This window comes from Myodes glareolus, chromosome 14 (genome assembly GCF_982192425.1).
Source record: "Myodes glareolus chromosome 14, mMyoGla1.1, whole genome shotgun sequence".
Taxonomy (NCBI): domain Eukaryota; kingdom Metazoa; phylum Chordata; class Mammalia; order Rodentia; family Cricetidae; genus Myodes; species Myodes glareolus.
The window spans coordinates 62,251,363-62,268,871 of NC_142039.1; the positions used below are offsets into that span (position 1 = coordinate 62,251,363).

The 17,509-nt window shown below is 42.9% G+C and overlaps 1 protein-coding gene across 4 annotated transcripts in view; it reads right to left on the minus strand.

Moving 5' to 3' along the window:
* The window catches only part of Atxn1 (ataxin 1), a 394,410-nt gene that overhangs the window by 313,455 nt on the left and 63,446 nt on the right, over positions 1–17,509 (minus strand). The window contains exon 3 of one of the 4 annotated variants that reach the window (XM_087896550.1): positions 7,271–7,346. The exons of the other annotated variants lie outside the window; for them this stretch is intronic. The gene's annotated coding sequence lies outside the window, so the exon portion shown is untranslated. The remainder of the gene's footprint in view (positions 1–7,270; positions 7,347–17,509) is intronic. 4 annotated transcript variants of the gene reach the window in all.

Here is a 17,509-nt window from a genome sequence, read left to right on the forward strand (position 1 = left end):
GCTTCCCTGTTTGCTGAACATACATATCGAGTCACCTCAGGGCCCGTTGAGCTTACAGGAGGTGGGTTTCTTCACCTTGGATTAGGTCTGGTTTTGGAGGGAAAGGGGGAACGCGAGAAAGATGGAGAGGAAGGAGTCGGGGGAGACACCCCCACGGGCCAGCAACCAGAAACATCCCACGCAGCTGCTAGGCTTGAGTCTGTCTCCATTGACTGTCGTCCAAAGCTAATTGTACCCGCGAGGAGGAAGAGAGCAGTTTCTCAGCTTCTGTGCCTTTCAGGCTATTTCAACTTTCCACCTCTGTTAACTTCCCCGCAGGAACCTTTGGCCCAGAGCCCTCCTTCATGTTCACAAGGCAGAGATCCTCAGAAGGCAAATGTCCGAGCCCCCTTTAAAGGGTCGGCATCGTGGGAGTCCTCTGCCCTCCACATTTTGGAGATTGTAACGAAGGGGCTTAGGAAGCCACCTCAGAGTGTTTCCTGACACAGAGATGCTTGGATTTCGACTGGGCCTAAATCCACCTTTCCCACATGAGGTCTAAACACAGGCAGTGCTCTGTCTGAATTTCTGAACCCCATTCTAGTACAAACATGTTTGGCAATTAGTGCCCGAAGGCTCCCCAGTGTTCTCGGCTTGGCAGACGGGTCTGCTGCCACCACGGGAATTACCATTTCAGGATTCCCACAACTTCCCTTTCTTCCTCTGCTCTGTTCTCCTTTCCACTGTGATGCTATGTGGGCTGGGGCTGTAGGGGCCAGGCGAAGCATCAGGATGCCAGGGAGCCGTCAGTGTTTCTGCCAAAGGCAAGGTTCATGCTTCAGGCTCCTCCTTTGGCTGGTGACAAAAAATAGTCACTTGTTTCATCATTTGCTTGGTATTCAGAGGCAAGCCACAGAGCCAATGGGTCCAGCCACAGATCATAGCTTAAAGGTGTAGGGACGGTAACAACAACAAAAAAATCTCCTAAGTATGACAAGGACTTCTAACTGCCCTTACAGAAAAAAAGAACAATGCTGCAAGTTTCATTTCCATTCATTGGAACAATCTAGACTTGTGTGACTGGGAATATGGGGAGGGTCACCCCACCAGCTCCTCTCATTTGAATGTTTTCCATACTGATTTCCATAAGGAAGATCCATCCCCTTACTATATCACTTCCTATTGCCCAAAGCCCAAAGAGGACTTTCTGCAACAAACTTAAGATAAAGAAATGACCTTCACAATATCACAGGAGTAAAAATGACTATCATGAGAAACACTGAGCATCCTTTATCCCTTACGATTTTGGAATACTCTGCACGACGAGGTATGGTGGAGACAGAACTCAGGTCTACTGATGAAATTCATTTGGGTCGCAAGCTTATGTCACACAGACAGCCTCGAGATCACATGGCAAAATATCTCCAGGGCATCTGTGCTCTTAGACCCGTGTCATTCATCAGTGGAAATTTCCACTTGTGTCGCGTTGGTCTCAGAAAGTTCCAGGTCCTGTACCGCTTCACAGTACAGTGGGGATTTGGATCAGGGTGACTCGGCTTATCCTGAGTCCCAGGTCTCCATGCCAGTCTCCACTCTGCTCAAGCCCTGAACTGACTCCGTGGAGACCTGCTGGAAGACAGGGAGCATTCCTGGGCATTCTGAAGCCACAGTTGAAAAATGGCTGGTAAAAGCCTACTTCCTCATTTTCCCGATGTTGAGAAATCTTAGGTTATCTGCCCAAAGACACCCGACAGTAGTCCCTGAGATTCAGCATAGCCCCCACGGGCCAGCCAGGAGTCTTCTTCACCTCTGTTTTCTGTTTATTTATTACTGAGAATTTCCAGGGAGAAATAATTCAATATCCGACAACAGAGAGAATGTATTCTTAAGAAATCTGAAACTCATTTTTTCCCAAAGTTATTACATAAGCTGCACATTTCAGATGAAGCTTCTCTTCCTAAATTAGGAGTGGGTAATTTTGTAAAGAATCTTCAAAGTATTCATTTATTCACCTGACATTCTAAGAGTGACGGAGGTGTAATAGGAGAGAAACCAGAAACATCAATGAATAACATCTGCCTTAGGAAAACAAAATAAAGGAAACGGTCAATGAACCGACATATTAATGTTTGCAAACAACACATGTACACACACACACACACACACACACACACACACACACATCCCTCAACTTCTGGCCCCAGGACTGCTGGAAGGACTGTAATTTGCATTACAAATTTATAGGTATGCTGTAATTTTTCGTATTGGGACTAGTGTCCTGTTTTGACCATGAGCGCCACTTATGCATTGGCTCACTATGTACACTGATGATAAAGTAATACACTTGCATGGTGTCCAGTATCAAACAGCAAAGTTGCTGCTAAGCTCTCCCCAGCCTCCACACACCACCTTCAGCATGCTGGGTTTTCCCTTGCTGGAGAGGAACAAGGGAATGAGTAAGTGGTGAGGGCACCTTAGGTGGTTCCCCCACCCACAAACCATGAGGCATCTTGTGCACTTTGAAAGAAAGCATAATATTGCTGCTGTACCCACGCCACACACACACACACACACACACACACACACACACACACATGCCACGTGCGTGCACACACACACACACTCTCACTTACACACATAACAGCACATTCTGAAAGACTTTCTTATATCAAATCCAGTGATACGCCCTCTTACGATCTGAGTAGAAGACACTATTCACTATTTTTTCTCCTGGCATATCAAGGCAATAACTTTGTTCAATTGAATTTATAGAGCTCACATGAGACATTTACAGGTCATGAAAAAGAGGTCGGCACCTACTCTGAGGTACAAGACCTGGGAAAAAGCAGTCATCATTCAGTGTTTAAACTGTGAACTTGAAAGCATCATGATCAAGCAAAAAAATATGACTGGTAAGATTAATCTCTCAATAAATTATTTTAAAAACATGATGAATTTATTTTATTTCCATCATACATTTACTTACTATCCTCCTCGTACACACAAACTTTTTGTTAGTTTAGTTTTGCAAAGGAGCCTCACTACCCTGCCTTGGCGGGTCTGGAACTTGCTAGTTTGGAATTTGCTACGTAGACCAGGCTGACCTCAAACTCTCACCTTCTCTCCTCCTCTGTCATTCAATACCCCTTCTTCCCTGCAGGGCCTTTTCCAGTGTTCAAGTCCTTTTTGTTTTCCTTTGTTTTGTAGCATACCACAATTAATTAGGGCCATTTGTGGGGCAATAAACACCTCGGCGCTTGGTGGGCTCACCAGTGGGTATAGAGTCTGAAGACAATGATACCCCTCTCTAGGCCAGTAGGTAGTCACTCCTTCAGCAGGACTCCCTAATATGTGACTGGCTTGGACAGGATCAGTCTTATGTAAGACTAGTCAAAATATCTTGATGTATAATTTCCTTTATGAAAATATTCATGGTTAATCTAGAACTTCTAAATTTAAAAAAAAAAGAAAATATTCATGGTACTTTAAAATTGTTGGATTTTTGTTTTGTTTTGTTTTGTGTTTGTGGGTTTTTTTGAGGTCAGGATCTCTCTGCATAGCCCTAGCTGCCTTGGAACTTGTTCAAGGGTTTCTCTGTGTATCTTTGGCTGTCCTGGAACTCACTCTATAGACCAGGCTGACCTCAAACTCAGAGATCTGCCTGCCTCTGCCTCCCAAGTACTGGAATTAAAGGTGTGTGTCACCACCAGGCATTGAAAAGTATTTTTGAATTATTTTTTGAAAGAAAAAAATGTTTAAATAATAATTTAATATATTAAAAGTCATCTCATAAAATTTCCTAGAACTCAATGACAAAAATAGCAACTCAGTCATTACATGTGAAATATAAGCCATGATTGACAGAATTAAGTCATAGACGGAGGCTCTCCGCATTTCGTAACCATGGTTACCATGTTTACATTGGAGTTCTTGAATATCAGTACTGATATTTCTTCCTCACTTGTGAATCTTTAAAGAGTGATTGTTTTTATTTTGTCGTTTTTGTTTCATTTGACTCATTTTTTTTCAATATGTTTTTAACTAAAATAGAATTCCATCATGCTTCTTTCTCTCCTTCCTTCCTCTAGGCCCTCCTGGGGGCTTTATTTTTATTTTCATGTGTCTGAATGTTTTGCCCACATGTATGTATGTGTACCACATGCATGCCTGATACCCACAAAGCTCAGAAGCAAGTCTAGATCCCTTAGAACTGGGGTCATAGGCAACTCTGAGCCATTATATGGGTACTGGAGATTGAGCCCTGGTCCTCTGCAGGAGCAATAAGGGTTCTTAATCACTGAACCATCTCCCTAGTCCTGAAAGTACCACATTCGTAAAAAAAAATTCTCTACCCATGCATTTAAATTCACACATAAAATAAAAGTTCACAAGTAATTACTTGAGTTACATTGACTATCTGGTGTTCAATACTGAATCTTTCAGGGCATGTGACCTGGGGCAGCACATTTCCAGAACCATCTTGTCACACAGAATCTATATAACCACACTAGATATGAGTCTAAGCTCTCGGGGTCATTTCAGGCTCGGAGACAATCAGGATGTGCTCTGAGGTAAGAACCACAGGAGTGAGAGGAGCAGCTGGTTTCTGTCAGCATCGCTGTGGGTTCTCATGGATTTGCATGTGATGCTCAGACACCAAATTTGGGTGTAGCTCCTCAGAAGTCACCCTCCCCCCCACCCCACCGCCCACCTTGTTTTTCTGAGACAGGGTCTTTCAGTGAACCTGTAGCTAACCACATAGCTCTCCCTGGGGACCCTTTTTCTCTGCCTCCCCAGTCACACTGATTTTAAGTGCCACACCTGGCTTGCTTTCTATCAGTTCTGGAGATGAAACCCAGGCCCCCTGCTTACAGGGAATGCACTTTCCCAACTGAGCCTTGCCCTGAGTCCCCTGGAGCCCATTTCAAAGCTGGTCATGCAACCCGAGTTACTGGATCATCCTGCAGTAGCTTTCCTGTGACCGCCAATAAGAAAGGCATCCAGCCAATATTCTGGCAGACCACCCACCGTGCTGGCTGTGAACTTGTTCACCTCACAGGAGTCCATCTCAAAGGCCTGTGACACAGACGTTACAGGATTATCTTGAAACAAGTTACTAACAGAAGGGAATATTTATTTAGAACATAGTACACGGAGTTCCCTGACATAGAGCCACTAAATATTATACTCTTGGCTAGAAACAGAAAACTTGAAATAATATGCTTGGTCAAGAAACCAATTATCTCATCAATAGCAAGCAGGAAGGAAAGGTTGAATTGTTTGAGAGTTGTTCTTTTTTTTAATGTCCTACAAATAGTTAAAGACAATTACTACAGATATTTTTTAAATAGCTTTTTAAAGCTATAATGTCATTCAAATAAATAAAACAAAGTTATTGAGATCTTCCTATGTGGCCTGGGTGAGGTTTCTCAGTCCCGTGAACTTTCTGTATATTTACAAAAGTATTTAGCTAAATAAAGTATTTCAATAAAGAATGCGGTCTCCCACAATGTCCATGGAGCTGTAATTCCATCCAGCTTCTATGACACGACAAACCATGGATGGGATACAAGCTTAACATACACAATCAGGGTGAGCTACCTAACACGCCAAGAGGACCCATGGGCTAAATCAAGAAGTGAGAAGCACCGAGCCAATGGCATAGACATACAAGCAGGAAGCAAAGCTGTCTGCTTTATAAGAAGTGTTCAATGAAAATATCAACTTATGCGTCTTACACCTGTAAGAATGGCCAAGATCAAAAACACTGATGACAGCTTATGCTGGAAGAGTTGTTGGGTAAAGGGAACTCTCCTGCATTGCTGGTGGCAGTGTAAGCTGGTACAGCCACTTTGGAAATCAGTATTGCGATTTCTCAGAAAATTAGGAAACAACCTTCCTCAAGACCCAGCTATACCACTTTTGGGTTTATACCCAAAGGATACTCAATCGTACCACAAGGACATGTGCTCAGTTATATTCATAGCAGCATTGTTTGTCATAGCCAAAACCTGGAAACAACCTAACTGCCCATCAACTGAAGAATGGATAAGGAAAATGTGGTATATTTACACAATGAGTACCACACAGCAGAAAAGAATAATGACATCTTGAAATTTGCAGGCAAATGGATGGATCCAGAAAGCATCATATTGAGTGAGGTAACCCAGACACAGAAAGACAATTATCATATGTACTCACTCATAAGTGGTTTTTAAACATAGAGCAAAGAAAACCATCTTACAAATCACAATCCCAGAGAACCTAGACAACAATGAGGACCCTAAGAGAGACATACATGGATTTAGTCTACATGGGAAGTCGAAAAAAAACAAGATCTCCTGAGTAAATTGGGAGCATTGGGTGAGGGGAACCATGGGAGAGGGTTGAAGGGGAGGAGAGAGTTAGGGAGGGGAGCAGAGAAAAATGTAGAGCTCAATAAAATCAATAAAAGAAGAAAATATCATCTTAGATAACTGAAGTATAACTGACTTAATAGAGGGGAAGTGTTTTCTAAGTCTCCAAAGTTAAACTTTTTGTTTTAATTTTTTAAAAGAAATTGTGTGTGTGTGTGTGTGTGTGTGCGTGTGCGTGCGTGTGTGTGTGTGTATGAGCACGAGTGTACATGCATGTATATATGCTCTCTCTGATATGTACAGGTGCAAGTGTATGTGCTGGTGTGCATGCCTGTGGAGGCTTGACATCAGGAGTCATCCTGAGTTGCTCTCTGCCTTCTTTCTTGAGCTAAGGTCTCTCAGATGAAGCCTGACACTCCCCATGCTTCTAATCTAGCTAGCCAGCTTGCTCCAGGGATCCCTTCTCTGCTTTCTAGACTCTGGAATTACCTGCAGGCTCCCCCGCTCCCCAGGCATTTATGTAGGTTCTCGGGGTCAGAACTCTGGTCCTAAGGGCTTATAGAGCAAACACTGTACCCTCTCAGCCTTCTCTCCTCCACCCCCTCAACTTGCTATTTTCGTAATGAGAGAATTTTCCCAAGGTTCTGCTTCTAATTACACAGGTGATCCAACAATGACATGAAGAGCTGGATGTTCTCCGAACAACCTGAATATCTTTTAGTGCCTGTGGACTAGAACTCATCACTGAAAATTTAAATGTATGAAGAGCCAGGAGAAAAGTGTTGGAGAGTTCTATGCCATCACTGACATTTCTTTGTACTTATTAGGACAAGTATGACATTTATTAGAATGAAATAAAGCAACACGTGTGTATAAGAGGAACACATCAAGATTTATGTAGAGACACTAAATTCAAGGTGGTTATAAAAAATTACCTTAGAGATAGACTGAGAATTTCCCAGGGAAGTAGAAGTCAATGACACTATGAATCAGCATTTTTCTACATGTAGCCTGAAATAAAAGAAAAAAGCATGCAAGCATGTACATATGCACACATACACACAGAGAGATGCAGACTCATACATGCACACAAGAGAGCATGCACACACACACACACAAGCACCACAACAAATGAAGACAAAATATATAGATTATTAATCTATGAGTTTATATTTAACACTTAAGTGGCATCTGTGATCTTTTAATATATCTAACTATTCCTTACAGAAGTTCTCCAAAGCTCTGTGAAATCATTACTGTTGCCTTGGCAACCATTACACTCCACCGACCCCCCCACATACACACAGCAGAAATCCTCATCAAACGGAAGGCTAGCTACAGAGACATCACAGTCTCATAAGGCCATTTTAACAGCACCAGAGTTCTGTCCCAGAACAAGGTATGAAGCAGTCACTGAACACATGGAGAGAGCTCCTGGGATTATGTATCACTGAGTTCTTGAAGTACCTAGAACTGCGGGGTTACTTCCGGAATTGACTATTTAAGGCATGGTCAAACTTTGAGCACTTGCATGCACTGTAAGTGGTGGGCACCCACGGTAAGAAGGTAAATTGGCGCTAGGTATGGCCGATGAGCGATACTGATAAACTTCAGAGCTCTGAGAGATGCCAGCTAGACTTTCCTTAGACGTTTTCTCCCTAAGCAGACAGCGAAGGATTGCTGCAATGTTGATCTTGGGGTCTACTTCCTGCGATTATTGCACACACTCCCTACCAAGTAATAAGGAAGATTTCTGACAGCTCTGAGGTCATAGGAGGGAAATGAGAAAAGGTCGCCCTCAGCTCCAGAGTTCAAGACTCCTAGCTAAGGGTCTCCAGCCCAGTGGTTCACAAAACTGCGGACCTGGCCTTTCACTATAGAGCACTAGTGAGCTCAGCGTGGTTGGACAGCTTTCCACAGTTTGTGGCATCCTGTTGGTGAGACAGTCACACAGATATGGCTCAACACAACCTTGCAAATGATAGAAAGGTAACAGTGAACCAGGGAATTCTTCCCTTTCCACAGGGGATTCTAGATGACATCTGGCCTGCCTCTTTCCTGCTTACGTTTCTATCAGGGTCATCTAAAACTCAACAGCATTCTAACACTGCTAATGAACCACTGTGAAAAATCAAGTTAGTTTCTAGAGATTTCTGCATTCACACCCCTTATCAACCACCAAAAGCTCTTAGATCAGCTCACTAACAATGTCTAAGTCTATATGTGTATAGGTATACGTGTACTACACACTTTTCGTTCTGTATATTATGTATATCTGTGCTCTGAATATGAATATTGTATATATGTGTTAGATAGGTACATACCTATATTACATATATGTATGCACTGGGTAGGTTTTATATGTATGTATGTGATATATATGTGTGATAACATCTGTTTGGTATCTGTGTGTAAGGTATGTAGGTGCATGTATATATAAAGTATATTCACGTATACAGAACAGTGTTTATGTATGTGTGCATGCTGTGTGCACACATGAATATTAAAACACATTTCCTGCCATGCTGTGGTGGCACACACCTTTAATCCTAGCATTCAGGAGGCAGAGGAAGGCAGATCTTTGAGTTCAAGGCTAGCTTGGTCTACAGAGCTAGTGCCAGGACAGGCCTCAAAGCTACCCAGAAAAACTCTGTCTCGGGGATAAAAAAAAAGAAAAAGACACATTTCCTATTCCCATTCCCGTCTGCAGCTGAAATTTCTTGTCTGGTGAATCCTAGACCAAGACAACACTCTTCAAGTCTGAGCTGATACTGATGAATCTACATGTATGAGGACTGCGTTTCTAAGAACTACATGCATGAGAACTACATGTATGAGAACTAGATGTCTGAATTTTCCAGAGTCATAAGGCAAGCAAATTTAGGGCACAGAGCCTCATCCACCTGACAGTGGGCTTTTTAATCTAAATTTTTGCTTTTAATTGACAAATGAAAACAGTATTTACTCATGGTTATAATGGAATGCATTGAGATACTAATACTACATACTGTGAGATAATTGCGCCAAGCTAGTTGACTTATCCATTATCCAATGTACTAGTTGTTGATAGTGAGAACATAAAAGTCTTTTCTCTTAGCAATGATAAATCATTATAAACCATGGTTACTAATAAGTAATAGTCATCAAGCAGTTTGAATGATCTCAAAAGCACATCCCCCTATTGGAAATGTCAGTCAAGCCAAGATGGACTTAGTTAATAAACAATTTTGTTTTTGTTTTTTGTTGGTTGCTTTTGTTTTGCTTTGTTTTGTTTTTGTTTCTGGGTTTTTTGGGTTTTGGTGGTTTTTTTTTTTTTTTACATAAAACTTCACCCAGATTTTTCTTTAGTGTTTTATCTACTATAGGAAACAGAGATCAAACCCATGAACAAACAAGCCAAATTATTCTGCAGTCCCAAGGGGCCATTAAGGAGATGGGGTTTTCTATTTTGTTTTTGTTTTTTTTTCCCCCGTTCAGTATTGTTTGAGCTCTGACTGGTAAACTCTGGAAGAGGATTATTGTTCTGAGGGCGACTGAGGGTCTTCATGTGTGCTTCTGCAGCAGACTGGCCTTTTCTAGTCTACATGGCCCAATATCTTCCTTTTCCCATTTAGAAACTAGATATGCACGAGCCAGGTATTCATGTGCCAAAGGAGCTAATGTCAAAGTTCTCCCAAAGCTCACACAGCCCCCATGGGTGGTCTCCCTTTCTTCACAGGTCACTCACCTCGTGGAAGGCTTGGAACAGCTACAGTGTCAGAGTTCCCTGCACACTGAGAGTGCGTCCTAACCCAAGGGGAGAGGACAATTAGAAAATACAACTTCGGGCTTCCTGGCAAACATATTTCTATTTATCAAAACCAAAAAGCCCACACTCAAGTTTTCAGGAGTCTGTGAATCAGAGACCCTTAGACCTGGTAGCAACCTTGTGAAACTCTACTTCAGCTTCTTTGACTAATTCTGAGAAAATGGAGAGAGAATGGCTTGTCAAGTCATGGTTATTCACCCACCACAATATAGTCACTGTCCCCAAAGTGAGATCTGCCCACCAGCAGGGCATGTGCTCTCCTCTGAGGCCTTTCAGAAATCATGTGGGCGTATTTCAAATACACTCTGTGCTCTATTGTCCTTAGATCATTCTAGAAAAGGATCGGGAAATATTGACTGAATTCTGGAAACTGAGAATGAGATCAAAGAAAAGGGGGTGAGAGAAAGAGAGTCAAGAAACATCAAATGGTGTTGGCAGTCTCTCCTGGGCCTTCAGTTCCCTTTCTTTAGCTACCTACTTATTTTTGGCTATCTGCTTTGCAGTGCTCAGTCTTGAACCCAGGGTCTCACCCATGTTAGCCAACTGTTCGGCCAGGAGTTAAAGCTTTGAAATGTATGAAGCAACACAACGTGACCTCCATGAATCCTGTATTAGCAAGGATGGTTTCCTCTTGGAATTCCATCCCAGAAATTCATTCCAAGAAAGGCCACCTTACAGTCAGGTCCCAAACCATCATTTCCTCCTCTCATTAATGCCACCCTATGACACTGGCAGCGTCCCTTCCCACAGGGGACTTTGCTTCTTTATTAGCATAGTCCTATAAACCTGGAATAACCTGGCAGATGTTACTGAAGGCAAGTTCTGTGAGGAATGAGAAGAAATTTTTATAGCTTCAATATGCATGTACTGCATTGGGCAGGATGGCTCAGTGGGTGCATGGCAGCCTGGAGTATAGCCTTCATGGCCCTCACAGTAGGAAGGAACTGACTCCACCAAATTGCTCTCTGACTCCACCCATGAATGCATACACAAATGTAATTTTTAAATTTATAAAAAAAGAGAAATGCATATATACAATACAGTATACTTGTCTATATGGCAAAAATAAAGAAGGACCTACCGAAAATTTGGACGAATTATAAACAATAACTCTACCTAAAATTTGGAGGAATTATAAACAATAGCTCTTTTCTATTTATAAAACTGCAAGCCATGTAAACATGTAAAGTATCCGTGAAGCAGTTACTAACAATGTCATCTACCAAGGAGAACCCATTGACGAGACTAAGCAAGTTCCTGGTTTATACAGAATGTGTAGCCCGAGGCACAACGTTGAGGAAATGTCTTTAATGGTGATGAAGAATCTCTGTGAAGACATCCTGAAGAAACCACACAGGGTGAGGAGATGACTCGGTTGGTGTGGTGTTTGCTGCATAAGCAGGGGGACCTACGTCTGAGTCTCGCAACCAGAGAGAAAGGCAGAAATAAATATTATAAAACTTAGACTCTATGGCTCAGATGACTGGTCTCAGGTCACATATAACTTGATAACTGCTTAATGAGATAAAAAGTATAGGGAGGAAAATGTAATTAATAAGTCTTCACACTTTGAAGCATCAAGCCCTTCGACTGTGTGAGGAAGACTCATGAGAAGATGGCACTTTTGAATGACCTACTTAATACCACACATTCATTAAAAGATTGCAAATACCTATTGTTGGGAAGTTTTCCAGTAACATGGCTCACCACGAATGTATGGTAACAATACAAACAGTAACGATAGCAACTTCTTTCAAAACTAGAAGCTATAATACAGTGTTATATTAGGGGCCTGATGTGGGTCTCACCATGTTTTTACAAGAACATTAGATATCGCTGGGCAGTGGTTTCACATGCCTTTAATTCTAGCACTCAGGAGGCAGAGGTAGGCAGATCTCTGTGAGTCTGAGGTCAGCCTGGTCTACAAGAGCTAGTTCCAGGACAGCTAAGGCTGTTACACAGAGAAACCCTGTCTCGAAAAAAAATAAACAAATAAAAAAAAAATAAAAAGAAAGAAAAGAAAGAGAGCATTAGACATCCTATATTATCATATTTGAAATATGGAAACTGAGGCTCAGGGGATGAGTAATAAATGGGTCTAAGATCTCAAATCGAAAAATCTAAGTTTCTCATCTCAGACAAAATGATCCCGGGCATAAAGATCTTTGTAGAGCGGAAGCTACAAACAGACACATCTTTCTCAATTAACCTAGCTTGTCTGTGTGTTCTCAGAGCCCTGGGCTCCTTGGTCAAGAATACAGGTTTGGGGTTCTGAGGCGCTGGGCTCATATTTTAGCTTTTCTACTCAATAGGATATGCCTTAACTCCTGTACCTCAGTGTCCTCATTCCTAAATACGAAGTTATAAAAACTAAAAATGCCCCACTCAGAGAGCAGCTGTGAGGACGGAGCCGTAAGTCTATGGTCCAGAGAATGTACAATGAGGTGCGTTGATAAACTTTATAAGGCAAGGCAAGCAAAAGCCCACCCCATTGGAGCTCTGTGGCGTCTGTCACTTATGACTCGCGATTTAGGTGAGCGACTCAGTTTTCTACTTCACCTCCTTTCTAGGAAAGGACTAAGAAGAAACAGTGTGTGTGACAGAGCTCCTCAGCATACAAAGGGCATGGTGCAGCTGACACACGAGCCGTCATCAGTCTCTTGAAGCCAAAGAAGTTTCCTGTATTCCGTTCACTCCTGTGTGACGACTTGGAGCCTCGGTCCCCACTGGACTCCCTTTAATAACAGAACAAGTGTCCAGTCACTCAGGACTCGATCAAACAGAACAGTGTTAAATCCTTCCTCCTGCACAACACCCACCACGAGAAGATAATTGTTGTGCACCATGACCTCCGAGCACTCTGAGACTCTCAAGCATCTTCAGGGAAATATTAAATTATGTTCAGCCTAGTTTATGAAGAAGTGTATTTAATTTATACTGAAATTCTCGGAGAACGGACGACCTAGGACAAGTAGGAGGAGGAAGTCACAGACTACCCTCTCCCCAATCACCTTTGTCAGAGTTAAGTAACCCTAGAGCAGGGAATCCAACCCGCTAATTACATAAGTCAAAAAGTTGGCCCTGCGCAATCCTTAAAGACCACTCTCGTAGGGAAATAGTAAAGTCAAAACACTGTAAGGATGGAAATGTTAAATAATGCAATGTGCCCATAGAGGAAAGACGGATGCCAGAAGGCAGATACTGCCTGTTTCACCTTGTTTACAGAGTCTAGAGAGAGAAAGGGCCATGAAAGTATAGACAGCAAGCGCTCAGTCACAGATGGGACAGATTTGTCGTTCTTTCGCCTCTTCAAGGGTTAGGAAACATCTTGGAAGATGGGAGGGGAAGACTGCATGAGCCAGAGGTCAGGGAGAACCTGGGAAAAGTAGTGCCCTTTGAACATAAAAGGACTGATATGCTCATTAATTCCCCATCACTGTGGTCGCCGGGACACGATCAAGGCAGTCAGCATTAGCGTGAGTCACCAGTGCCTGTCCCTAGAGAGGAACTAAGGGGAGCTGACAGCTGTGAGGGCCGTGGGGCTAGCCGGCATGGTGTCCGGTAGATGGACCTTGCTCCAGTGTATGGTCCCGCACCTATCTGCGTACAGGCAGCAATAACTGGACTTAACAGGTTATTAAAAGGGGGGTGCTATGAGATTGCTCAGCTGGTGAAAGTGATGGCCAAACGCGAGCACTTGAGTTTGGACCCCAGAGCTGACATGGTAAAAAGACAGAACTGTCTGAAAGGGAGACCTGGTGAGCTCTGAGAACCATGATCTTGCCGTGGTGCAGGCAAGTGCGCCACAGAGAAGAAACAAATGTACAAGAGAGAGAAAAAAATAATATGGCATCGGGGGATGGGTCCAGGAGGAGTTGCAGGGTAGAAGTGAACATGATGAAAATACAGTGTATACCCATACATAATTTTAAAAGAATAAGAAATACAGTATTTTTAAAGGGTGGGGCTAATGAAAAACCTAAGAATCAGGGAGTGGGAGAAAGGGTAAAAGAGGGGAATGAGGGCTGGTTATGAGCAAAGCATATAATAGACACACATGGAAATATCATGGGAGTCACAATTTAGTACAGCTAATATATGGCAATAAAAAGTAGAAGCAATATGTAAAGATTCCAACAGGCTCTGAGTAAGAATTATTTCTTATGCTGATAATGCATTTCCAATTATCAGAAATGAACAAGGAATAACCTAAATACTTACTGAGTACCTTATCACTGAGACTTGAAAGAATTAAAAACAGACCTTAACTTTATGCTCCTTAAGGTAGGAAAACAACAGTGGGTGGACTGAGTTTTGTGCCGGGTTTAAAGAATTATGTACATGCAGATAAAGAATACAATAATATATAAAAAGTTCCACTATACAACTGCTGGAAAGTTTGGCCATTTATCTTTGTTTAAACCATTCCAGAGCTATTAAATTATCTTTATTAGTTTTTAAAGCCATCCTTCCAGGGGAACATATGAGGTCAGAGGACCTGGGATGTCTGCTTCACCTTCTACCTGTTTGAGACAGGATCTTCCTGTTCACTACTAGGCTAGCTGGCCATCCAGCTTCTGGAGATTCTCCTGCCTCTGCCTCCGAACCTACTGCAGGAGCCCAGGGATTACAATGCAGGTTACAGTGTCTGGCTTTGGGTTCTAGGGAGCATTTTACTTCCCTGAACCACCTCCCCAGCTCTCTATATTGGATTTTCCAGTTAAAACCGTGGAAGGCTAGAAATCCCCATCAGGACACACCACTGTGAGGAGAAACAGGAGTTTGCACTGATGCGGAATTCTGTGCAGCTCACAGTTCCGTGCACCAGCCTCTTTCCAACCCTCTTGTGTGTCCTGAGTGACAGCGCTTCCATTAACAGATGATCAGCGTCTTCGGCTTTGAGACAGCCCTGATTGACAGAGTAGTTTTCCTCAAGCGAAGTCTTACCCTAATTAGAGTGAGCTTACCCCCCTTCATTCTTAGACAAGTCCTCTGGGACCGATTTTACAACTGACTTCATGTCCCATTGGGGTTTTGTGGGTGTCTCTCGTTTTATCAGATGACAATCCACTTCCACTCACGTTTTTTCACGGTTAGTCCCTCAACCAGAATGACCGCCCTTCAGAGCAACCCCCCCGCCCCGGCAACCTGCTGAAGGGGCTCATGGGTGACCTGGCTTCATGGAGAATGAAGTAGGCATGGTCCTAAGATCATGACGGGCATGCACGTGGGCTCTTTTTGGAACCTAACCTTAAAATAACAATCTCTATGAGATTTATGTTCTTAGTTTCAAAGGTCAGACTTCAAATCTTTCTCCAAAAAATCCATCCATAAATCAGTCATTTGGGGAGGGGAAAATGCTTTTTAATAATCATGGAGGTATAATTTACTCCTCCATTTCTCCCCAGTCTTTTGAGTCAAGTATTTTGTGTGTGTGTGTGTGTGTGTGTGTGTGTGTGTGTAAGCTGGGCAGTTCTTCCTCCTTGGCTGAAGCAATCCACAACAGCAAGCCAGGACCCATTTCACCCAGATCAGTAGTTGTACTGCTTCCTGGATAAGCAGAGTAGAGGAGACACGCCACTGACTCTCCAGAGTCACAGAGCTCCGTCTCCCACAAGCAAGTGCTCCAAGCATGTGGGAGCAGCGCTAGACCCCCAGGCCCAGCTCGGGAATCAGAAGGGTCTGAAAACCTAACTTCCCTAACAACTTCCCTCTCTTCTTTGCTGTGCAAACACCAAAGTCCCACACATAAAATGCTTTATTTGGTTGGGCATGGCTAGGCAGAAAAGCATATTTATTTGTATTGTTTTCTCTGCTGCCTATCCAGACAGAGTGGCTTCATTATACCAACATTGCAGTGTCATGGCGACAGCAATGGCCGTCCATGAGACAGTGCACTGCGTCCTATTCCATTTAGGAAAGGGGAAACTGAATTTTACAACTATTTCTGTCCAAAAAGCTGAATGCTTAAAGAAAAAAATCCCTTCGTAATATTATCGGCATGTGTTGCATTTAAATATTCTAAGTAAATGAGGTGGGGGGAAGATGGAGGCAGGAGGATCAGGAGCTCCAGATAACTTTAGGCTCCATGAAACTTGGCCTCAGGAGAATAAGGCTTAGGGTTCTAAATATGAAGCAGCCATCTAGGCCTGGGGTATAACTGAGTGAGGGAGTGTCTGTCCACCTTGCACGTGACCCTAGGTCCAATCACCAGTCAGTACCAGGAAAAAAAAAATAGTAAAGATACTCTCTGAAAGCAGTTAACTCCAAATATTTTCAGAAGTAAATACTGAATATTTTTCTAGAAGAACAAAAGTGGTTAGTCATTGAGAATGCCTCAGGAATGAAGGCTTGAATGAGATTTATTCTCTGACCTATTGGTCAGTGGTCTGTTGCCAAAACGCTCTGATGGGCAGAGGATTTCTTTGTCCTTTCCAACTGTATGGCAGGCAAAGCTTGCCTTCTTGTTCCCAAAGAAAGATAGCTAAGAAGAAAAACAAACAAAGAAACAAAGACAAAAACTAGGGACATCTTTTAAGCTTCACTTAAAAAACTCTTCTTTCTCAAATACCCTTGCTTTGGGGACCTGGCCCTTCTGACAGTAGCTGTGTCGGGGGGGGGGGGGGTCCGGAAAAGTCTGTTTACACCTGCAGACCACCTGCAGACCACCGCACTGCCCTCCCACACCCCGACCCCATCACATAAAGAGGAAACACCTCAGCAGAACAGTTCACACTGGGACACAAAATTCCTCTGAAGAAGCTGCAGTGTGTCCACATCCGATCCTACACAGGCTGCTTGGCTGGCCACAACTTCTCTGATTGCAAAGAGGTTGAAGTTATTGAAAGTCCAAAACCAGCTTATTTGGGACTATCCTGGTTCCATGAACAGCCATTTATCAACCACCTCTGTGTGCAATTTAATATTCTACAACTATTAGATATGTTCTCCGGGAGATAGGAACAGGCCCTAGCTGTCACACTAGCCCAAAAGTGAGGAGAGTCGCCAGAGAGTGTGAGGCCTACTGCAGAGACTTCTGGCTCTGCTCTAACTTGCCAGGTGTTTCTATCAGTGTTTTTGGAAAGTGTCTTGGTTTATAACTTTCCTTGTTGTTTTACCATCTGACAAAAAAAAAATCATGAAATCTTTATCTAGTTGGGACGTAGAATTGGGGGTAGCCTACATCCGTTTTCCTTGACCATGGTCACTCAACTTTGGCTCCAGATTCACTTCCTCTTATTCCTTTGAGGCGAGAGCTGTGTTTTTAACTTTGGCAACAGCGTGATCATGCAGTAGTGGAAATAAGACACTCATTGATGTGGATTAAGTACATTTCAGCACAATATTTTGCTTTAGCTTATGAACT